General features: G+C 45.9%; 1 long non-coding RNA gene across 2 annotated transcripts; it reads left to right on the forward strand.

Moving 5' to 3' along the window:
- Positions 1 to 1,782: 1,782 nt before the first annotated feature.
- On the forward strand, positions 1,783 to 25,466 carry LOC111770218 (uncharacterized). 2 transcript variants are annotated; one of them, XR_011431142.1, is made up of 4 exons: positions 1,811 to 2,085; positions 6,401 to 6,532; positions 19,989 to 20,098; positions 20,440 to 23,654. It is a non-coding gene; the product is annotated as an uncharacterized lncRNA (long non-coding RNA). The 2 variants fall into 2 exon arrangements; XR_002803333.2 differs by lacking the exon at positions 6,401 to 6,532 and having other exon boundaries at positions 1,783 to 2,085; positions 20,440 to 25,466.

Below are 25,466 nucleotides of genomic sequence, written 5' to 3' on the forward strand. Positions count from 1 at the left end.
TTGGGGATTCTGATAAGTTTGGCTCCTGTTTTTCATTACTGCTAAAAGCAATGGCACCATGTGGGGTTCCAAGGAAAGTTTCTGCTTTAATAGATGAGTCTATTTTTTATCCATTCATCCATCAATGGGTATTCATGTTGTTTCCATGTCTTGGCCATGGGTAAAAAAAGAGCGAGGGAGAAATAGGGAATGTTATTCAGCCTTAAAAAAGAAAGAAATCCTGAGTCAGGCCTGATGGTCTAGTGGTTACAGTTCAGCTTTCTCGCTGCTTCAGCAGCCAGAGTTTCTTTCCTGGGTGTGGAACCACACCACTTGTCTGTCAGTTGCCATGCTGTGGTGGTGGCTCACGTGGAAAAACTAGAAGGACTTACAACTATGTGCTGGGGCTTTGGGGAGAAGAAAAATAAAAAGAAGGATTGGCAACAGATGTTCGTGCAGAGTGAATCCTTCCTTGCAAAAAAAAAAAAAAAGAAACAACATAGATGAACCTGGGAACGTTATGCCAAGTGAAATAAGCCAGTCACAGAAGGCAAATATTGCATGATTCCACTTCTACGAGGAATCTAAAATAGTCAAATTCATAGAAACAGAGAGTGGAATAGTGGTTGCCAGGGGCTGGGGGACAGGGAATGGGGAGTGGCTGATCAATGGGTCTAAAGTGTCAGCTACGCGGGGGGATGAGATCCACTGCACAACACTGTGCATGTGCTTAACGACACTGTATTGTGGGCTTAAAAATCTGGTAAGCTGGTAGATCTTCTGTTAATTGATTTTACCATAAGATAAAAAATAGATGAATATTTGATCAAACTCAAGGCCTTTCTTACTTCCTTTTTTATTCACATTGTATTAACACCTGAGCTCTGATAAGCAGCTGCTGCCAGTTTCCCAAGTCGGAAAACCTCCTTGACCAAAAGCACCTCCAAGGAAGCTCCTACATAAAGGAGGAACGTATCGATGTGACTGTATGGAGGATACCGCTTCACTGTAAATAAATGCATTCACAACTAAGTCAGTCATCAAAATGATGAGAACACCTATAACTGTACATATTTCATTCGAAGGTCCCTGTCTTAAAACAGTGATGTGAGAGAGTCTTAAAATACCTTTAGGGAGAAGAGTAGCTTCTGGGGCTGAGGTCCACATGTTCAACAGCCTTATCGACCGCCAAGTAATGTGCAGACACAAAGTTTAGACAATTATGGCAGAGGCGCTACACTGGCAGGCCTGGAAATGGGAAGAGGAACTTGGAGTCCTTCCTCAAATTATTTATTTATTTTTATGTGTTTATTTTTTTTTTGAGGAAGATCAGCCCTGAGCTAACATCTGCCGACAATCCCCCTCTTTTTGCTGAGGAAGACTGGCCCTGAGCCAACATCTGTGCCCATCTGCCTCTGCTTTATATGTGGGATGCCTACCACAGCATGGCTTTTGTCCACACCCGGGATCCGAACTGGTAAACCCTGGGCCACCGAAGCGGAATGTGCGCACTTTACCGCTGTGCCACCGTGCTGGCCCGACTCAAATTATTTTTTTCATCTACAAGAACTTATTCATATAAGAGGAAAACAGGCTGAGCATTCTGATTTAGGACACTGTTTTAAAGTTATATTCTGCACTTGACATGGCCTTTTGATATCAGTGCACTCTGATTATAATGCTAAATAAAAACAAGGGAAATTTTTCCTAACTACCACTAGGATAATGGCAAAGCCAAATTAGAGGCAACGCCACAGCAAAGAGCTATGCTGGATGAAACGCTGAGTCATGCTTGTGGGAAGTACAAATGTGGTTTCACATTCCAAGAGACATATTCATCATCACTCTTCTGGATTCTCTCCTCGCTTGCCCCCTCGATAACTCCTCTTTCCCTGCCCCTCGACTCTGCCTTTCCACGGGGTCCCTGACAGGCACTTGGCAGGGGAGGCTGCTGGGCTGACAGTCCTATGCCGCAGCTGCCCTGGCCACGAAGCGAAGGATGCTGCCGGGCTGCGTCAGGGCCCGCCCAGTGCAAGTCACTCTCTGAAACAGCAGAGCTGATATCATCCTTCCAGGAACCCTGCAAAAGAAGCCACCACAGATACGGTAAGATGACAGCAGCTTTCGGGGACTAAGATGACAGACAGTTTGTCCTGGCCGCATGCCCCTGTTATAAATCAGAAAGCAAACTTGTTCATCCAGATGAACCAGGATATAGAAGAGGAGGGTGAGTCACTCCATTTCATCCCAGCTCTTCTTACCATGCCTTTCACTCATTCTTTCTCCTACATATGCATTTCACCTTACAGAGAATTTCTGAGAATAAATGGACCTCAGTGAAGCTCCAAGAAAACAGTGTTAGATATTAATATTATTATTATTATTCTTAAATCATGTCTATAATAATGTCTCATTTGGGGTAATCAAGCTGTTTGTGAAGAGTTGCTAACTAAACAGCTATATGACTCTCTGTGGGAGATTGTATTCTTGCCCAGGAAATATTTGCTCCGCTTCCCACATCCCCAACCTGCCGGGGAAGATGCACGCCCTTGTACCATAAGCGAAGGGCTCAGTGACTTGCTCTGGCTTGCTGCAGCATATGTGGCTGTGGATTTGCCTGTCTGAGCAAAGACGTAAACACACTTGCTTGTTTGGCTCAGCCTGTGTGCTCCCACTGTCTGCGTGGGAACCCTCTGGTCCAGAGAGTGGCTCTTCCTCCAGCTGAGAAAGACATAAGAATCTGCCCTCTGCCCACCTGCCCCCTGCAGTAGGACTGCCAGGGCCAACCTGCAAACCCAGTGAGGAATAAAGACACACAGGCCGGTTTAAGTCACTGGAAAAGGGAGTTGCTTGTTGCCGCAGCAAAGCTGACTTGCCTATTTGCTCATTGACTTACAATATCATTTCAGAGTATACTTTTTATTTTACTGGTCTTCAGTCGTCAGTTATATCAGCTAGTTATTGCAACAGTAATGTTGCATAACAACCAACCTCAAAATTTCAGTAGCATACAATCATATGTATTGAGATCTTACACATCTGTGCACTGACTGGAGTAAACTAATATGGGCTGGGCTTAATTGGGGTGAAGTGGCTTGGGCAGACATCCTATTCCTGGACCAGCAGGTTATCCCAGGCACAGGAGCCCAACCGTGCAAGCACGCTGCAAGTCTCTGCCGTGTCGTGAATGCTAACATCCCAACTCACGTGACCAAGCCAACATCAGTGGACCAGGGAGGTATGCTCCTCCTTGGAGGCAAAGGGCAATGTCTGAATATTTCTGAAAATAATCTAACTTGCCCCACCAGTTAGTCCTAATATTTTACTGGGAGTGCTTGTTTTTTCTTTTGCGTTCTGCTTCCTCTTTCCATTTCCAGGTCAAAGGACTTATACTAAAAACACACACTTTATAACGTGCATACAGGCTGCCTTCAGAGGACTTCTGCCACTGACCACTTATACAATGTGGCTTCCTGTGACTTAATGAACTGCTCATTCTCTGCATTCTCTATTTAATATTGATCAAGCAGAGTGGAACATACTGAACAGCACATATAAAACTATGACCTAAATCTGTGCTGTTCAATATGGTGCCATTAGCCACATGTGGTTATTAAGCATTTGAAATGTGGCTATTATATTAATATAATTTTACATATAAAATGCAGCATTAAAATTAACTTTACCTGGTGATGTCAGGGAGAAATGACAAGTAAGGACCTCTGAAAGCCCTCACCTTCATAAAAGCAATGAGACCACTGGCAAGAATGGTCAAAATCAACTTTTTCAGAACTCTGGAAATTAACTAAAGGTCATTTCAAGAAAAAGGACCAAATCCTGTTAGAAATAAGTCTTGTAGCATTTTAATTTGCTTTATTCCATCTCTCCTCTCCCAAGCTCCACAGTGCCCTTAAAAACCACCAGCCTGTGATCAGGGGAAAAACAAGCAGCCTGCAGGCACTGGAGGGAGCAGAGTGGAGGTCTGTCTGGGGTTTCCTTTGAAGACTCACTCACAAGTCTTCTCTCCATTTTACTTGACTCAAAATTTGTCCCGTACCAGCAGGCTTTTCCTCACGAATGTTTGTCTAAAACATTCCGAGGCAATCATGGAGCATTGCAGCTGCCTAAGGCAGTGGAAAGCAATTGGACAAGCAAGTGGTTAACCAAAAAGCTTAAAAATAAAAACTGGAGAATGAGATGTCCATGGGAGGTTTAAGAAAGCTCTAAGATATTTCTAAGTATCTAGAAGGCCATGCATATGCATATACATAGGGTGGTGTGCAGCCTCAGGAAAGTCCTTAAGAACCCCTAAGCTATCACCTCTGGATGACCTTAAGGCTCTGTGCCAACAGAAAGAAAAGGTGAGGCAGAGCTGCCAGCTGCCTGGTTGAATGTTCAAAGCATTCCCCAATTTGCACACAGAGCCCCTTGGCAAAGACTGGGAGACATATTGCTTCCCGGTAGTTAAGGAGACTTCTGTCTAATCATTAGCTGATCACTATACTAATCGAGCAGAGACTTCAGTGACCAAAAAGATTTTACATTATTAACTCAAAATAATCACAAAACAAGCAACAACAAAGCAACAAACAGCACAACAACAAACCCTGGGAAGAGGACAGATTCTGATTTCCAGAGTTGCCAAATAATATTATCTAAAATGTCCAGTTTTCAACAAAAAGATTATGAGCCAGGAAAAGAAACAAGAAAGTATGGCTCATATAAGGGGGAAAAAGAAAGCTGTTGATAGAAATGGCCCACAAGGAAGCCTAGACATAGAACCTACTAGACAAAACCTTCGAATCATCTATTTCAAATGTACAGAAAGAACTAAAGGAAACTATGCTTAAAGAACCAAGGGAAAGTCTGAGAATGACATCTTAAGTAGTAGAGAACATTAATAAAGAGAAATTATGAAAAAGAGCCAAATGGAAATTCTGGAGTTGAAAAGTACAATCCTGAAATGGAGAGTTCACTAGAGGAGTTCAACAGCAGATTTAGGGAGCAGAAGAAAGAATTAGCAAACTTGAAGATACGTTAATTGAGCTTATTCATTCTGTAACAAAGAAAAAAGTGAAAAATGAACAGGGCCTTGGAGGTCTGTGGGATGCCCTCAAGTGTGCCAACATACACAGACTGGGAGTCAGAAGAAATAGCGAGAAAGAGGCAGAAGGAACCTTTGAAGAAATAATGGCTGAAAACTCCCCAAATTTGATAAACAACAATAATTTATACATCCAAGCGGCTCAATGAAATCTAAGTAGAACAAACTCAAAGAGATCCACACCTGGACACAACATAATCAAAGTAACAAAAGTCAAAGACAAAGAGGGAATCTTGAAAGAAGCTGGTCATCATGTACAAAGGACCCTCGATAACATCAATGGCTGATTTCTCATCTAAAACAGTGGAGGTCAGAAGGCAGTGAAAGGACATACTCAAAGGGCTGAAAAGAAAAGCTGTTAAGGAAGAATTCTATATTCAGCAAAACTGCCCTTCAAAATGAAGGAGAAATTAAGGCATGCTGAGATAAGAAACAACCTGAGTGAATTTTTCATGAACAGACCCTCTCTATAAGAGATACAGAAGGGAGCACGTCAGGCTGAAATGGAAGAACACTGGACAGTAAGTCAACTCCACACTAAGAAATAAACAGCACTGATAAAGGGAACTACATAGGTAAAAACAAAAGGTGGCGGGCCAGCCCTGTGGCTGAGTGGTTAAGTCCGCGTGCTCTGCTTCAGTGGCCCAGGGTTTCGCTGGTTCAGATCCTGGGTGTGGACATGGCACCACTCATCAAGCCACGCTGAGGCAGCATCCCACATGCACAACTAGAAGGACCCACAACTAAAAATATACAACTATGTACCAGGGGGCTTTGGGGAGAAAAAGAAAAGAAGAAGAAAAAGAAAAGATGGCATGAATGCACTTTTTGTTTGTAACTCCTTTTTCCCATTCTGACTTAAAAGAACACCACACAAAGGAATAATCGTAAGTCCAGGTTGATGGGCACACAATGTGTAAAGATCTAATCTGTCACAATAACAGAATAAAGGGAGGGACAGGAGGAATATATAGGCACAAAGTTTTTGTAGACTATGGAAATTAAGTTAGTATTAATACAAATTAGATTACAAATTAAGATGTTCCACAAAAAGGGGAGCAGAGAGCAAGGAGTGCTGGACAAATGTTCTGGTTTCAAGGTCCTGTGGTAGAATCACAAGTACATTTGTTTTTTATTGTCAACCTAACAAATTACCATAAACTAAGTGGCTTAGAACTGCACACATTTATTATCCTACGGTTCTGGAAGACAGAGACCAAAATCAGTCCCAGTGGCTGAAATCTAGGTGTTGGCAGGGCCACATTCCTCCTGGAGGCTCTGAGCAGCAATCCATTTCCTTCGTTTACCTGTTTCTAGAGGCTGCCTCTGTCCTCGGCTCATGGACCTTCCCACGCGGACCCCTGCTTCTGTCGTCACGTCTCCTTCTCTGACTCTGACCCTCCTGCCTCCCTCTTATGAGGATCCTTGTGATGACATCAAGTCTACTGGGTAAGCCAGGATCATCGCCTCATCTCAGACTCCTTAACTTCATCACATCTGCAAAGTCCCTTTCACCGTGGAAGGTGACATATTCATAGGTTTCAGGGGTTGGGAGATGGGCGTCTTTGGGAGCCACTCTGTACCCAGGCACAGCAGGCATGAGTGATTTTGAGATCTTGCTGCAGGCTGTCACAGTGCAACCAGGGCTGAGGCCTGCCCAGGGAGGGCGCAGGGCACTCACAACCAGCAGGGCATTCAAGTCACTTGGGGCCTCTCTCTCTCTCTCTTTTTTTTTTTTGGTGAGGAAGATTGGCCCTGAGCTAACATCTGTGACAACCTTCCTCTATTTTGTACATGAGACACTGCCACAGCATGTTTTGGTGAGTGATGTGTAGGTCTGTGCCCAGGATCTGAACCCGTGAACCCTGGGCTGCTGAAGAGGAGCATGCAAACTTAGCCACTATGCCACTAGGCCAACCCTGGCATCCATCTTTTTGAGACAACGTCTCAAGTAATTCTGTTGTGCATGGAAATGTGCCCCACTGCCTGGAGGGCAACCCTGGGCCTGGAGATGGGAAGCAGCAAGAGTGGCAGAGGAGGCCACCTCTGGGGAGAGCTGACAAGTGTTGCCAAGGAGACAGAGGCCATGTGCAAGGGCTTTGCTTAGGGTTGAGCTCGAAGGAAATAACTTTTTCAGAGCAAACGTACACAGCTAACAGAGAACAGTTTGGAGGTGAACCAGGGCCGCCATAACACACCACCACAGAACAGCAGGCTTTAACAGCGGACGTTTATTGTCTCCCAGTTCTGGAGACTGAAGTCCGAGATCAAGGTGTTGGTTTCTAAGGAAGCCTCTCTCCTGGGCTTGCAGACGGCCGCCTTTTCCCTGTGCCCTCACCTGGCCTCTTCCTTGTGCCTGCAGAGAGAGAGATCTCCGGTGTCTCTTCCTATAAGGATGGCAGTCCTCTCAGAGCAGAGCCCCCTTCACGACCCCTTAACCTTAATTCTCTCCTGTCTCCAAATACCGTCACACTGGGGGTTAGCGCTTCAACACGCAGATTGTCGGGGGGACACCATTCAGCCCATAATAGGAAACCAGCAAAGATTTGACCCCTGGGGAGAGATGCGGAGCCTTCAAAGATGGAGAGACGTCTGCAGGACTGGATTGTCGAAGAATCACCAAGATCCTTTCTAATCTGGTTCAAAATGCTGTCGGCAGGTGTTGCTGTAACGAGTGTTGTTTAACGAAAAGTTATGTGGAGGAAACTGCATGTCGTCATTACCATGCTGCAGATTTAAGGCGCAAAGTGAGATCCACCTTCTTTTTGAAAGAATTCAGTACCACATTCAGAAAACGGTGAAATTTTATATTAGAAGTGGAAGGAACTCTGAGGTCATCTGGTAAAAAAATAACTAGACTCATAAGGATACTTGGTAGCTCCTCAAACTTCTCTTATTCCATCTGAAAATGGAAACCGCACCTCTAGTCCCATGGCCTCACATTCAGGTGTAGTGAAGATTAATGAAGGAAATACAATCTGACAAAGCAAAGTTTTATAAGCAAAAGGCCAAAAAATGTACCTCTAATTAAAAAGAAAAAATAGATGAAGAAAACTATGTTTTAAAACCTAACTGCTTATTTTCACACTTTTGATTGAGTTAGATGAAAGATGCAATTAACTACCATCCTTAAAAGTTGACTGAAACTCTCAAAACAGACAATTCTAATAGTTCCTAGAGAGAAAACTCAGAGAACATGGTTCTTAAACCCAAACTTCAGCAAGCCTTTCCACCTCCACCCCTTGCAGCCGCGCACGTCCACCGTGTGCCCACACATCTCAACGTCATTCTCCCATCGCCTGCAGACTTTATCAAGGGGGTGAGTAGCAGCACAAAAATGTCTCTACAGCCATGCTGATCTCTAAGACTTCAAAGCAACAATCCTCGGCCACAAAAGAAAAAAGAGAAGAGAAAAGGCAAAGAAAGACCGCAAGTAACCCATCTCCAAGTTGTCATGCTAATCCCCTCTCTGAGCTGTAGATTAAAGGACGCTGCTGTCTGGATGGTCTATGGCTTCAAATTATGGATGAGATCATCAAGAAAGCTTAACCTGGAACTTTGCTTCACTATCCCCCTTGGCAGAAAAAAAATAGCTGCCTATTAGATGTGCTGTAAAGAATGAGAATGGGTCCTATGCGTACATAGAAACATCAATAATAAAATATCAGTAACTTTGCTGATGTTAGAGACCACCACTCCCCAGAGATGGGAAACATCCAGTTAGCTGTGCATTGCACACACAGCTTCATCCCAGCGTCACTGACGGACATTGTGGGGTGGCACCTGCAGCCCTCGGACCAAATCCACCACACCCTGTTGGTGCACGGCCTGTGATCCGGGAATGGTTTTTTTTTTTTTTTTAAATGAATGAGAAAATGTTAAAAGAAGAATAATATTTCAAGACAAATGAAAAATACATGAAATTCAAATTCCAGTGTCCTTCAATAAAGTTTGGTTGGAACTCAGCGCTGTCCATTCATTATGGAATGTCTGTGGCTGCTTCCAGGGGACACAGGCAGAGCTGAGTAGTTTCAACAGAAACTGGATGACCCGCAAAGAAGTTTGCTGGCCCCTGGTGTAGACCCTGGTCCCCTATCTTGGCTGGACACTAGAGCCTTGTGGAGACAAAGAGAGCCATGCTCAGGCCTTTCAGACAGAGTTTTGTTTAAAGTGATCAGTAAGGGTTTCCTGACCGGTGGGTCTGGAAGCCAGAGCATCAGCGGGCTCTACTTCATTGCACACTTACAACCTCACCTTGGCCATCCCCCCCTCCCATGGCCTTCTCCCGAGCCTCCCCCACAACTGCTGGAACTCTCCTCTGGTGGGATTCTTCGGACAAGAATGCCTGCCCAGGAACCACAAACATGTGCACACACGTGATCACATGAACATACGTGTGTGCACAGGTGCACACACATGCACGCACTCATGTGTGCACACACATATGTGTACATGTACACATGGTGTGATTTTTGGAGCTCAAGAGTGGAAAGTAGATTCTACTAAATCCAGACTGTAGATTCCTTCTCCACGTAACACAGATCTCCCTTCTCTAACTGGAACGTCTCTCACCCTTGACTTTGACAAATAAGCAGTTGCTCATGGTTGAAAGGATCCTGTTTTAAGGTCTCAAGGTGGTTTCATTCCTTCATCCGCTTCTTCCACAGCTGCACCTCTAGGTGGCAGCAGAAACTCACAGTTGAAACGCCTCTTGTTAAGTGTGGGTGTGTGAGCGTGTCTGTGTGTGTATTTGTGTGCATGTGGTGTCTGTATGCATGTGGTGTGTGCATCTGTGTACATATGCGTGTCTGTGTGTGTGTGGTGTCTGTGTATGCACGTGGTGTGTGTATCTTCTGTGGACATATGTGTGTGTGTATCTGTGTGTGTTGTGTCTGTGTATGCATGTGGTGTCCGTGCATGTGTGTGGTGTGCGTATCTGTGTAAGTATGAGTGTGTGTGTCTGAGTGTGTGTGTGTGTGGAGTCTGTGTATGCACGTGGTGTGTGTATCTGTGTGTAAGTAAGTGTGTGGTGTAGCTGTGTCTGTGTATGACCGCGTGTGTCTGTTTGCAGTCTGTGTATGAGTGTCTGTGTGTGTGTCTGCGCATGTGTGAAGCACGGGTCTTTTAAATGGCCTACTGCCCTGTAGATGGCACTGGAAGGAAGCCTGTCCTGGGGCGCTGCACCTAGCTCTGTGCTGCTCACGTACGAAGGAGGGATAATGGCACGGGCAGTCCTCACTGCCACAGCAGCGGCACAGAGCACACTGTGCTTGTGGAGACACAAGCACCCCCGCACTGGTCGCTGGCTCAGGTGTGCCCACTCGGCCACTGATGAGGGCACAGGCGTCTTGCTAGAGTGTGGCTTCTATTTTCCTCGGGGGTGGAGGGCTGTCTGCTTTTCTCCACTAGGCTCCTTTGCTGTCACCGGCACCGGCCATGTGTCATCCTTTTAAACGGATTTGTAGGGTTCCCGCTGTGCAGGGAAGGGAGGTAATGGCGGGGTGCCACAGCCCCACCCCTGCGTGTGGGTGGGTGGATGCTAGGCTCCCTCCGGTTCCCTTTGTGGGAGCTGCCCTCAGCTGCTGACCCTCTGCTGGCATCCGGCAGCCAGGGGTGCCAGCATCACTTCGCTGATCTTCTTTGGAAATGGAAAACTCCAGCCCTAATCTTCTTGCCTGGGGCCTCTGATAAGAATGTTATGGGAGGGGGAGCTGATAAAGTCTTCCAGATTAAAATATTATTTGGTTTGTAGACAAAAAATTCCTGGGAAGAAAGGAAGGGTGCGGACACACGCAGATGCCATGTGGATGAGAGGGCCTGGCCCCCCAGAGAGGAGGTCTGCCCCAGGGCTTTCTCCATCTGTAAAACGGGCCACAATACCCCACCGGCCCCTGCGGAGCTACCAGGGTTAAATGAGACAGTGTGGCCCGGAAGGCTTTGTAAACTAAAGGCGCAAATGCAGTTTCTGGACATGATGTTAGTGGTGACACTGCTTCCGTGTGGACCTCTCAGAGAAGGGCCCCAGGCCCCTCAGCCTGGCTGATGGCCAGGTCTCCTCCCCGCCCTCCAACAGCCCCGAGAAGCTCGGCTGGCACTCCAGAGGCCCCAAGTCTTTCTGCCAGTTGCACCATCCATCGAGGACTGAGTGAAACCAAGAGCCAAGCATCAGCGCTCCCAGTGCCAGCGGCCCCTGTGCAGTCCAGTTCTGTTCCGCAGGTTCCTGCTTTGGGGACCCTGGGCTATCCGGAGGTGAACAGCAGAAACCAGGCTGCTGTGGCAGAGCTAGGCATCCGCACCAGACTGTGCTCCCATGGGAACACGGAGAAATTTGCCCCAGGGTGACCTTGTGTCCTGTCCTGCTGCCTTTGTTTATTTCAGAGCCCGGGAGACGGGGCTGTGCTGGGTCACCCACATTCTGGGCCACGGCCACTGTGCCAGGTTGCCCTTTCACCCTGGACTGGGCCTTCTGGAGCCAGCTCTCCTTCGGTTGTGAAAGACACTGGCTCTTCTGCCCAGGGACACAGCTTTGGCTTTCCCCACACCCCACTGGACCCAGAGCCAGGCTGGAGCAGAGGCCTTGCAGCTCTGAAACTCCCCACGCTGCTCCCAGGGAACGTGACCTTGGTCCTTGACTATCTGTGTCACAGGCTACAGGTATCCGGTTTCCTTCCCCCAGGCTCAGGCTGCAGGTGACAGCCTCTGTTGGGACACATCTGCGTGCACTGGAATTCTGGGGAGACTCTAGACACTACCTTTAGTGGGACAGGAGCTTGTTGCCCCAGAAAGGCAGCTCCACACTGCCTGCTGCCTCCGGGGCTCCCAGTGTGCCATGAGGCTTTCAAGCTAGCACACGGGCTCTCTTTAAGATGGACACATGCCTCTGTGTCCTCTGGCCTCTTCTCCACCCTTTTCTGGAGCCATAGGGGCAGGTCTGCAAGGGCTGCAAGCTCAGGGACAGCACTGGATTTACTTCCAGAAAAGCCACCTAGTGATGCATGGCTGCAGGGTGCAGCGTCTCCCTCAAGGTGACGTCTTCAACAGCAGAACCACGGAGCAAAGCCTATCCTATTTTCTCGCTCGGTCAGAGAAAAAGCAATCGTCAGAAAGACACTGGGCCTCCGAGACTTCGGGGAAATTGTTGGCCTGAAGCGAGACATCAGGGTTTCCGACCGCTCTGTGATGTTTTGCCCGGGTGAGTGTGTGTGTGAGCTGAGTGCACACAGGCCAGCTTATAGATGGTTTTCACTCTCAGAAAAATCACAATCTTGTTGGAACACTGAACAGAAAAAGAAACCGTGCCTTTCCCTCTTGCTCAATATTTTTTCTGCTCGTTCAGATAATAATAATATGTTAGCAAAGATAGTGTTCATGTGACCTAATACCAGCAACAATCAAAGCGAAGGTGGAAAAAAATGGCCATGGTGTGCCCAAAACCTAGCAGCTGCCGAGCACATGCTGGCATTCTCCACAGACGCTCCAGAAGCTCCAGATGCCTTCGGAATCAGGAAGACCGTGGAGCCCTGGGCTTCTGGTGTCACAGACCCCGTGGGGACTGCATACATCCAAACGTACTCAGCAGGCACTTGCTGATTTGGCTTGATTCGAAGACGTTTCTGTCCAATGTTCAACACTAAAAGAGAAGATTGACTTTGCATGGGGTGTAGTCCTCACTGTAACTAACAATTTACCACAAAAACAGAGAGAGCTCTAAGTGCATATTTTGCCAAGAGTTTACTAAGCCCAGCAGAGCCTTTCTGGGCAGAGATCTCTGGGAGCGTCCACAGGTAATGGGGCGGTGCCGGGGAGAAGGACCTGGGCAGGGCTGGGTGGCACCTGTCAGACGGGCACTGCCCGTAGAGACAGAGCGGCAGCCAAGAGGAGCCATCCGCGGCTGCCGGCTCAGTGATTTGTAAATAACGAGCTCCTGGTGGGAGGCCTGCGGGGCTCGGAGCATATGCTCTGACAGACGGGACGTGCATCAGCAGGTTTTAGAGTGCGCTCCGAGGACCTGCCAATCACCTGCATCCAGCTTCTCTGAGGCAACAAGCCTTTGAAAAAGGGAAGGAGTATTGGATAGCAGCTGCAGACACATTTCAGTGCAGGCTGACCTTGACCATGTAAGCTTTCTACCAGCCAGGAGCCCAGAGAGCACCAGCTAGGCTTCAGATCAGTCTGGAGATGTTCTACGCAGGGAACATTCTTGAACTAGAGCTGTGGTTCTCAAAGTGGGGTCCCCAGACTAGCTGTAGCAGAGGCAACTGGAAACTTGTTAGAAATGCAAATTCTGGCCCATTCCACACCTGCTGGGTCAGAAACTCTGGGGTGGGGCCACAATCTGTGTTCTAACAAGCATCCGAATGGGTTCCTAAACAAGCTAAAGTTTGAGAACCAGTGAACTAGCTCCTTATCCACTTAAGGACCAGAACTGTGTTATCTGCTCTTTTCTGTCCTTCTTCTTAGGCCCAGAACATTAATGGGCACAAAGTGTGATCCAAATAGATATATTTGGAGGGAACAGAGAAAGAAAGGAAGGGACTCAGATAATTTCAGCTTCTCTCCTTAAACCAGGTTTCAGATGGAAAAGCTGAAATCTGAGGAAGAGAGCGCCTCTGTGCAGGTTTATTTGACACACTGCTCAGGAGCAAGATGCAGTGGACGGGACCAGCGCCCGCTCCTGCCAGACCCCTGGAAGAGCAAGTTCTATAGAGAAGTGGAGGACTACTGTCAGCCCAGTCTCGAATTCGGGAATATTCCACTTGAAAGATCAGGGTCAAGCCTGCAGCACTACAGACCTTGCCAGTTAGAAAGCAAAGCCAAGCCAAAACCAAACCAGAGCAGGTGCCAAAGAAGCTGTCACGGGATCTTTGGTCCAGCGTGGAGTAGTGGAGCATCCACCAGTGATGCTCTGCGCAGGTGCAAAGAGGCTGCTGCTAAGAGGTTGCTCAGCATCCCTGGTCCAGGCTTCAGAAGAGCAGCTACTGCCAGTGAAGGCCTGTGCAGACCCAGCTCCAGAAAGCCCCTGGGACTCCCGGGCAGGCCAGCTGTCCGCTCCTGCCATCCATGCTGAGACAGTGGAACAAGAATGAGCTTTTATTAGGCAGAGGATTTCTCCAAGTAACTTATGCCCACTGAGCTTTCAGTTTCTTCATCTGAAAAGTGGAGCTATTAATATTTCCCAAATACAGTTGGTGCGTGTTAAATGAGCCGTGCCCAGCATCTAGCATCTGGCACACGATGAGGCTGGTGGCTTGGAAATGTGAGTTGCCACCCATTAGATGGAAGGAAAATCAATTCAATCAGCCACGATTCTAAAAGATTTGTATTGTTGTTGATTCTAAGTGATTTATTGGGGACTTGAACTTAAATCTTTGCAAAGTCATATTTGATATTTGTTATATTTTTTCTTTACCATACATAGTAAGAGCAAACTTTTTCATGAAATTTTTGTTTCGGTTGTAGCTATCGTACCCGTGATGTGGTTTGCGTTGTGAAATACATTTCTTACTGAGAACTGTAGATAAAAGCATTTGGAAGCCATTGTGCTAGGTGGTCAACAGACGCTGGTCGTCTTCCTCTTTCCCTCCTCCTCCTCTCATCTGGCCCTCAGAAAGCAGGGTGGCCACTCTATCCCCTCTGGGTAGTTAAAAGGATTCTGCACCCAATTCTCGTTGGTGTTGGCGGGTATTCCTCACACCACCGAGCAGCTTGGTTAGGACACTGTCTACCCGGAGACAGCAGCAGACCCCACAGGTTAACAGCTCAGCCTACAGGACTTCCTTCTGCTTCAGATGCCATTCTTAAGTCCGGGGTGTCACCTGAGCTTCAGGGCTGTAGATGGGAGGTTCCCATGATGCCCTCCTTTGGATTTGATTAACTTATTAGAGTGGCTCACAGAACTCAGAGAAACATTGTACTTCCTAGATCACCAGTTTATTATGAAAGGATATCCACTTAGTTACAGCCAGACGAAGAGGTGCATAAAGCAAGGCATGAGGAAGGGTCAAGGACCGCCCATGCCCTCTCCAGGTGGCCACTCTCCCTGGATCTCTCCGTGTTCACCGAACAGGAAACTCTCCAAACCCCATCGTTCTGGGTTTTTATGGAGGCTTCCTCAGTTGGCATGATTGATTAAACCGTTGGCCTTGGCAATGGACGCAACCTCCAGCCCCTTCTCCATGGATATTGGAGGTGGGACTGAAAGTTCCAACCATCTAATCACATAGTTGGTTCCCCTGGCAGCCAGAGCCTCCTTAGGTGACCTAGGGGATTTCCAAAATTCACCCCATTAACGCAACGAGAGACCCCTTTGTTGTTGTCGTCACTTAGGAAATTCCAAGACTTTTAGGAGCTCTCTGCCAGACAGGGGACAAGGACTAAACATTCATATATTTCTTATTATAAATCACAGTCTCACTACTAACGGTGGCCACAGTTGAAGCAGAGTGATGGGGCATGGGTCACGACTTAAGGATACGGCACAGCCACTCTGCTCTCCAGAAGGAAATCCTGGGCCAGCAAGGTTCGAGTGGGAGCAGGACTCCACCTGCACCCAGCTGGCTCCAGTTGGGACCACGGGGCCTAGAGGAATAAATCGGGGCCTGGCAGGCAGCTTGTGGATAAAGAGAGAACAGAGTGGCCTCCTTCCATGCTCTTCTTGTCCCAGTTTCCTATCATGCAGGTAGTTAGAGAAGGAACGCAAAAAATGCATCAAGAGGTAAGGGTGGGCATGTGTGTGTGAGAGAGAGACAGAGACAGAGAGAGATTGAGACAGAGAAAGAGTGAGAGACTGAGAGAGAGACAAAGACAGAGAGACAGAGAGAGAGACAGAGAGACACAAAGGCAGAGAGAGAGAGAGAGAGCCAGAGATAGAGAAAGAAAGATAGACAGAGGCAGAGAGAAAGAGTGGGAGACAGAGACAGAGACAGAGAGACACAGAGACAGACAGAGAGGGACAGAGGCCTGGGCGTGTGTCTGGGACAGGGGGCCATTCGCAGCCAGAGCCACATCCATCCTAGTGTTGGAAGAGAAAGCAAACGTGAGCAACTCAACTCCTGGCTGCCGGGCCGCGCCCGCTCGCCCTGCGCAGCTGGCCGCAGTGGGGCAACATACATGTGGCGAAGCAGGCCCAGCTTTTGCAGCATAATGGCTGTCATGGCACTGAACGATGACCTTGAGTCCCCCCGGGAGCAGCAGCCACCTAGATTTACCACGGGGCACGCCCCGCTCTTGGTGTGCAGGCAGGCACCTGGCTTGGACACACGGGTCGGAGCCCCCCCCTCCACCCACTCCCTCCTTTCAGTTCAGACACTCCTTCTCCAGGTGGAACAGGGCTTCTGAGCAGCGGAGCTCAGAGCAACAGGACAGGAAGCGTGCACCCGACTTGGCCTCTGCTGGCCCGTGGTGCAATTCCTCAGGCCTCTTTCCTAGGAACTAGAAGGTTCTGGCCTGAGATGCAGGAAGGGAGGCCTCCTGGAGGCTGCCAGCTCCCCCTCTGGGGCCCTGCTGAGGGGCAAGACAGCGACAGGAGAAGAGCAGCTGGGCAGGTGCCTCTCGGGGTTAAGAAGGTGCCCTCTCACCTCAGGGCAAGCCCGGGTTTAGGCGTGCTGCCAAGCCCTCCCGTGAAGGCGGTGGGGCGAATCCTGCTGGAAGCTTCTCCCTGCTCTCTCCAAGTTGTGGGGCACTTTTAGAGGCTGAGTCACCCCATGAGAGCTGCCACCAAGACCGGGGAGAGGCAAGATGTCTCGGCAGATGGGGAAAACGCGCGTCTCATTTCCTTTCTCTGTTTTCCTTTTTGTTGTTTTTGGCTGGTTGAGTTTCAGCAGAAATACACTGCTGTTCAGCTGAAGACAAAGTTCTTACTCAATAAATTTTCTTTGCAAAGGGATTCTGAGAAATACTTTTTGGGGGGGACACCAAACTCTGATAGATTTATGTTAAGCAGATCTTTAAAACAATGATACGAATGAGTTAGCGTCACAGTTTTCCACTTGCATTTTCCCCTTTCTGGTCCCTGTAAAAGTTGTAAGAGTGTGCACTGGTGCAGTTGGCGGCACACTGACTGGGGTTTCGGGGTGGGAGGCAAAGCTGCAAGGAAGCTTGACCTTTAGGCCTGTGAGTGGGACATGGATGTTATGTCTACTTCCGGAAACCCGTTGTCAGAATACCTCCAGCTTTAGCTTCCAGCTCCATTTTTTTCAGGAATATGAATTGTTTTGTGTGGGATCCAAGCCCTCTCCATTAGGAATTCGTCCATTCAACAAATATGAATGGAGTGCCTTGACCACTGGCATTCCAGCCGGCCTCTCCTCTTAGCAGTGGGATGAAGCCTGTAGCACACACATTTATGACCTTGGCTGCACATTCAAACTATCTGGAAAGCCATGGAACAATCTCGATGTTTAGGCAATCCCATTTCTGAGTCCTTACCCAAAACTATTGAAAGCAGGGACTCTGCCAGCTGTTTGTAGAGCCATGTTCATAGCAGCATTATTCACAATACCCCAAAGCTAGAAACAACCCAAATGTCCATCAACAGATAAATGGAAACACAAAATATCGTGTATACACACCATGCAATTATTCAGCCTTAAAAAGAAAGGAAATTCTGACACCTGCTACAACAGGGGTGAACCTTGAGGACGTTATGCTCAGTGAAATAAGCCGGTCACAAAAGGACAAATGCTGTGTGATTCTACGTATACAAGGTCCCTAGAAGAGCCAGAGTCGTAAAGACAGAAAGTAGAATGGTGGATGCCACAGCTCGGGGAGGGGGGAGGGGAGCTGTTTAATGAGGACAGAGTTGCAGTTTTTCAGGATGAAAAAGTTCTGGATATGGATGTACATGTGACTGTATTTAGTGCCATTGAACTGTACACTTAAAAATGATTAATGGTAAGTTTTATATTATGTAGTTTACCACAAATTTTTAAAAATCGCAGTGTTTAGGCTCTGTCTCAGTGCAGTTTGACCAGCTTTCCTGGAAGCGGATCCCAGGCACTGGGTTCCACTGTGCAACCCAGACTGAGGGAGTGCTGTAGGTGGTTCCAAAGCTATGGACGTCGGCCGGCTTCTAGGAGGCTTCAGTGGCATGGCTGATACTTGTCTTGAAGAAGCTGATGTGCTGAAAATATGGGGAATAAAGAAATTCTGAGCACTTCTCCAGATTACTTGCAGAAGTAATGAGATCCTCGTTGGGGTCTGCCTTTATTCAACAGACATCTGAATTCACGTGGCTACCCAGGCTGGTGCTCACTTCACTTAATGCCCATGTGTTGATCACCATGTGTGGCAGGCATTCTGCTAGGTGCCGGGCCACCACGAGGAACCAACCCTACAAAGTCCTCTGCCCTCAAAGAGCTCCCATCCCAGTCAGGAACATGGTACAATTTTAAAAATGTGCAAAATTTATACCATGCATCTGAATGTGGTAACTGATATGGAAAAAATGGCACAAAGTAAAGGGGGATAAGAGGGTCGGTATGGGGTGGTTATGAGGGGGAGTTATTATTTTTAAAAATATCTATCTGGCTGGATACCATAAGACCAAAGACAAATAGAATATTCATAAAGACTGCACTCCAATGGTAATTTATTCCTTACAGGAGTAAGGGTCAGAGATTCTGGAACTATTTTACCTGTAGACAAGGGTTAAACACATCAGTAAATACAAGGTACATAACGAGATCCAGGTTTCTGACTTTACAGAGAAAGAAGCTACCAACAAGCGTGGGGAGGATGCTGGAGTGAACCCTGTCCTCTGGATTCCAGCCAGAGATCTCAACACGACCTCCCGTTTATTTTAATATGTGTACAAATGAATAGATACAGAAATGAACCTGTGTGTGTGTACATGGCTAATATACACACGTATCTTTTCCATCTCCGCCTGCTGAGAGGACCTGGAAGCTGTGACACCCCAGTAGCAATGAGCACACCCAGCACCCACAGCTTGGTTTCTAACACCTTTCTCCAATAAAAGGAACCAGGACTCCTTGGAGAAATGGTTGCTTCTAAGGCTGGGACAGGGAGAATGTAAGATGAGCTCAGAGCATCTTGTGGTGGTAGAAAGTAAGGAAGTGATTTTTTAAAAATGGGAGGGGGCAGGGATAGGAGCATGTCAAAGGAACCAACCTGAGAGAGCCACCAACTATCAAAACGGGAACAATTTTAGCAACAAAAATAAATAATGGTAGTATTTGATTATGCCCTAGAGAATAAAATAGTCATGAGTCCTTATTGATATAAATAAATGATTGAATACATGAATAAAATGGGAGAAGAGGAGCACATCTTCCTTGCCAAATGATTCTAGTCCATGAACGTGCAGGGACTGAGGGAAATGGAAATTACCATGAGATCACCACAGTCATAATAGCTGCAGACAAGGTCAAGACTTTGAGAAGCAGGACACTGACACAGCCTCAAAGCTTCTACCCCAATATATTTCCTAATTACTGTGTTAGTTTGAACATATGTCCACAAATTCTTCAACATCCCACCCTCCAGGAAGCGAAGCTGAATTGCCCTGCTCTAAGGACAAGGAAAGATAGTGACTTTGCAGTGGAGAGACCTGGCAGACGCCATCTTAACCAGGTGATCAAGGTGGACATCCCAAGGTGGCAAGTGATGGTGGCATCATGTACCCCTTGATATGATGAGATGATACAGACACACCACCTCTATAGTATTCTCCTCCAAATTCATGGCTTCAGGGTAATCAAGAGAAAACACCAGACAAGCCCCATTTGAGGGGAATCTTACAAAATATTTGGCTAATATTATTCACAAGTGTCTCTAGACAAGACCTTGCACTTTTCTAGATCTCGTTTCCTAACCCGTGAACCGAGGGGATTGACCAGTAGCCACTTCCAGAGCTTTTATCCTCTTGTTTCATGTGTAATTGCAGGAACCAGCGACGGGGCTCCTTAAAGGGAGAAGTAGGGCATCGATGAGCATTACGGAGCCTATCTAGCAGCACCCTGTCTGAAGCAGTTCACACACAATCACAAATCAGAGGTGAGATGAAGGCAATTTTCCCTCCATTTACAATTACTCAGTAAGCTCAACATGATAGTTGACCAAACGTTATAAAATCCTTCTAGATGACATCAACAGCCGTCCCTTTCATAAACTGGAAATGCATGTGTGTGTTTTGATCCAGCAGGTCAGTTTATTGCTGTCTTACCATATCTGGAGGCTGACTTCACTGTGAGAGATGTCGAACCCTCCGGTTTCAGAGAATGTGGGTCCAAATCTAAATGATCAGCCTAGGCCTCCTTTCTCTAATCACAGCCAAGCACAATAGGAAAATCTTTGTAATTAATTCAGCTTAAAATTAATTTTTTCTCTCTTCCCAGGACAGGCAGTGAAAGGCTTTGCTTCTGATGACCATCTCCCAACCCTGCTGACCGGGGCTCTTGGGGGATGAGCCCCCGCAGGCACCTCCTGTGGGTCATGCTGCCACGCACTACCACACGGGCTGGGACCTGTAAGCAGGGTGAATGTAGGGGAAGCACAGGAACCCGGCTCGAGATGCGGCTCAGGTGGGCTCAGTCTGGCTGTTGGGCAGAAAGGTGCTCCATGCACAGAACGCAGCAAGGCCCCTTGACTGAAACCGGTGCCCACTCAAGACGCTTTCCCCACGACCAGCTTTACCGTCCTCGCAGTGTGAATTCTTGTTGTTACCAAGGGGTTCTAGGATGTTCTCTGACGTCAAATGCTGCTCAGACAGCAAAACCACATTTTGACAAATTTAAGGAGAAACAGACCAAAACCGTTCATGGATTTAATTGCTCATAAAACACAGATGGATTGAAAAGATTAAGAGGGAAAATATCTGGGCAAAATAAACTCGGAGTTAGTAAACACACAGCACATGTGAAAACTGTTTGAGACAGTGGGAACAAAGTACTGGGGTCAGATCACCCAGCCCCGTTAGTGATCTCTGATCTCGGCCTCAGGCAGCCAATGGCAGCATGAGTCCCGTGCAAGGCCCTGTACACTGCCCGTCTAATGGAGGGAAGCCCGGCCCCAGGACGCCCCAGGGCGGGAAGACCCTCCAGGAGCACAGTGCACCCAAGAGCCCTTCCTAATACACCAGGGGCAGCTTTCACAGCCCCCCAGGCCGCAAAGCATTCATATTGGCTGCTTTCCCACTGGCTCGTGGCTGTTCCAGTGAGCCGAGAGCAGGATCTAATCTGACTTCAGCTTGAAACAGGAATTACGTAAGAAAGTTAGGAGAATTCCTGGATTTGGAGCTCGCCCTTCAAATATACCTCTTTTGAAATATTGGTGGCCTTCTTAAGCACGGTCCGAGGTTCCTGACATTTGAGTTTCTAATTTAAGACTCACTTATTGGGGCTTACTTGCCTTCCTCAGTATTTCAGCCATTCTGAAAATAGAATTGGAGGACATTTTCCCAAATTTCCTTCAAGACATATGCTATTTTATTAATTATTTACTCAGAGTAATTACACCAGGAAATCATCGCCCTTCATCAGTTTAACCGCAGTTAATAGCAAATGCATAGATTCCTTTTGGAAGGATGTCTCACACGGTGTCTCAAATGGCATAGTGGAAAAACTTGAGCACACCGTCATTAGGGGCGTCAGTATCTACTCTCAGCAAATCCTATTGCCCCTGTGACATTCCAGGTTAGCTAAAACTGCATGTGGCTTAATGTTGCAAATAATATGATTATTTTATGAACGTTTTCCTGCAACAAGAACAGACCTAGATATGAAAAATGATGCTCAATATAGTAATCTGAAAGCTATTCTAAAAGTGAGTTAGACACAGCTACAACTATACTTGCTAGAAACAGTGTCCTCACTTAACCATTTTCTCTGTAATTTGAATTGCCCTCTTTTAGCATCTGTCAGCAATGAGGCATCTTGTTGAGCTTGTAACCCAGCAGGAGGGTAAGATAGTGTTTAAGATAATCAGAACTTCCCCCACAGCAACACACACATTATTTTATTTTCTATTCTTCCTGGTAAATCTCAGATATTTATCCTACTGTATGAGCTAAAATTATTTTCGCTCAAGGCTGCCCCATCTTCCTCCCAAAGAAGCATAACAAGAAATTGGGTTTCAAATGAATATTGCATTTGACCCTAAAGAATACCATATGAAAATGGGTGCCAAAATCCAGTGTTCAGGTTGATGTTGTTGACTGTTTTCTTTAAATCCCTTTACAGATGTCACCTCCCACCATACTCCTCCCTCCACTTTGGGACGAGTGTTTCTCATACTTCAAGAGGCAGCTCAATATTTGCCTTGTCTAGGAACATTTTCATGGTTCTTGTAGCATCTCATTCTGAGTTAGGATGCTTTCATGTGCTCCTATAGGACCTAGTGCCTACCTCTATCTCAAAACTTACATCATTTTGTAAGGGGCAATTTATTTGTCTATCCTGCCCACTGATTTCAGTGGAAGTCCAAGTACAGATCTTCTATTTCTGAGAATTCATACATAAACGCCTCCGAGCAGTCGACTGAAAGCCCCCTGAAGGCAGCCGTCTTGTCTGCCTCTCTCATTGTGATGTCTCCTGACACATGACAGATGCTCAGTAGATTTTTGTCCAATGAAGTAGCGAGTTTCAATTTAGTAGAATAAGTGTAATATACTCAGTAACTGATGCTGTCATAATTGTACAAATCTCTGGAAGGAAAAGTTTCTCTCTGGGCCAGATGTAGGCAAACTCTAGCCCACGGCCTACTTTTGTACCTAGGGCAGCCAAATGTGGCTTTTATAGTTTCGAATCATTTTTTAAAAAATCAAAAGGAGAACAACGTTTCATGATGTGAAAATTATACGAAACTCAAATTTCAGAGTCCACAAGTACAGTTTTATTGGGACCCAGCATGGTCATCCCGTGTGTGTCTGGTCTCACACTACAGCTGCAGACTGGACCAGCGGTGACATGACAGCTGCGTGGTCTCCTCGCTCTGCACTGTGGTGCACCACAGATCCATGGCTTCTCTGGTGCCACTTGTACTGTCGTCCTGTGACATTTTATTTTATTTCAGTACACTTCATCTTGTCAATCAAGAGAGGAGGAGGAAAGCAGACACCAAATGTCACACTTTCAGGGCACAGTGGGGTGGATTATTTGCTATGCTGAAGAATACAGAATGCATCGACATTACCAGACTAAACATTCATCACCAGATTCCCAACTACAGGCAGAAAACTAGAAAATTTAAAATGGAACACCTTATGACAGTGGAATTTCTCATAAAAATTATCTTTCTATAGATAGAAAGATAGATAGATAAATATGTAGATAGATAAATAAGTAGATAGATAGGTATAGATATAGCTACAACCAAAGTAAGTTTCCAAGTGTCTCGTTTATTAACCAAGCAAACAAAGCCATTTGGGGACGTTCGGTTAACTAGATTGCGTTTGATTGCAGCAGTTGAAGAAATGCGTCCAGAGAAAATGAATCTGTTTAAGAGCACCAGTTCTTTAGCGCGCACGCTTCTGTGAAGAGCTGAGGACATCAGGAGGAACCACAGTAGTCGATTTAAGAGCAAAATTATAAAACTATTACAGACAATTACAAAAGGCAAAATTATAATCCGTTAGATGACGATATGAGAAGTGATCTTTATCACTTTGGGGATGGGAAAGCTTTTTAAACAAGACTAAAATATTGCAAACCCATAAAGGGGAAGATTTAAAATTCCTATTTCAATAAGTTAAAAACTTAGATCATTCAATAGATATTATAATCTCATAATGAAAGAATGCAAATTAGAATTACCCTTTTTCAAGCAACAAAAATCCAAAATTTCAGATCTCACCAAAACGGCAAGTTTGGGAGGAAAGAGGTCCTCTCCTTCACCAGCCGTGGGAAAATATAGAATTTAAAATAAATAAATAAAATAAATCTAGGCCCTTAAGTTAAAAACTTCAATGATTTTTTTAAGGTATATTAGTAAAAATTGGAAAGATAAGCCATTTAACTATGCTATGATCCTGGTGACACATATAAATGATAAATTTTTATTATTCAGCAAGTGTACCTAACTACAAATTAACTATTAGAAAAAGGTTAAATTGCACTACAGAAATGGACAAAAAGATTGAACATCACTTTATATTAGACTCTCAGTGATTAGAGGAAGCCACTAGAGTTAATGAAGTTCTGAATACCATTAATCTCATTAAAAATCTGGGACATGCAAATCAGCATCAAAATGAGATGCCTTTCACTCTCATCCAACTGGAGACAACTCAACGTCTGATGACATCGTGTGGGTGAGGATGGAGCTGGAGGAGCTCTTGTGTACTGCCACTGAGAGTGGAAATTGGTACAGCTACTGTACTTTAGAAAACAAATTCCACTCCTCAGAATACCCTTAAGATACATGTGTAGCAGAATATAGAGAGACAGCATTCATAGAGCGTGGCTTACAATGGCAAGAAACTGGATACAACCAAAACTCCACCAAGAGCAGAAGGATAAATAAATTGGGGTATATTCATTTGGTGGAATTCTACACAGCGGTGAAAATGAATGAAATAAACTTAAAGCAACAACACAGATGAATTTCACAAACACAATATTTAGTATGAAGATGAGTCACAAATACCTGCTGTAGGATTATATTTACGTAAAATTTAAAAATATTCAAAACTAAACACTATGTTTTTAGGATACACACATGTATAGTAAAATTCTAAAGAAAATCAAGGAAATAAAATCACAAAATAAGGGGCCAGCCCCGTGGCCGAATGGTTAAGTTCGTGCGCTCTGGTTCGGCGGCCGAGGGTTTCGCTGGTTCGGATCCTGGGCGCGGACACGGCACCGTTATCAAGCCATGCTAAGGGAGCGTCCCCCATGCCACAACTAGAAGGACCCACAACTAAAATATGCAACTATGTACTGCGGAGTTTTGGGGAGAATAAGAAAAAAAAACACAGAATGACCAAGATAATGGATAGCTCTGAAGGAAGAGGAAGTGAGAAGAGATACGCTTGGAGGGGTGGCATCAGAGCAGAGTAGATGGGACCCCAAAAATGTAAGCATAGCTATCTATTCTTAAACGGATTGATGGCTGCAGGTTGTGGGTTTTATCTTTATTCTTTACATCTTAAACAAGTGTTATAAATATTTTTATTCCATCTGTTACTTATTAAAATTACTAAATTTTGAATTTGCTAATCTTGCATTAATGGAACAAAAACTGTTTGTTTATGGAGAATTATTATTTTAATGTATCATTGTATTCTATATTCTTGTATTTAATTTAGAATTCTGGCACCTGCATTCAAAAATAAAATGCGGTATCTAGTTTTCTTTATCAGTATTATCATCTTAAGCTGTTGATAAGATTGTTGCTAACTTCACAAAATAAATTGAAGACCTCTCAA

This window comes from Equus caballus, chromosome 23 (assembly GCF_041296265.1).
Source record: "Equus caballus isolate H_3958 breed thoroughbred chromosome 23, TB-T2T, whole genome shotgun sequence".
NCBI classification, from domain to species: domain Eukaryota; kingdom Metazoa; phylum Chordata; class Mammalia; order Perissodactyla; family Equidae; genus Equus; species Equus caballus.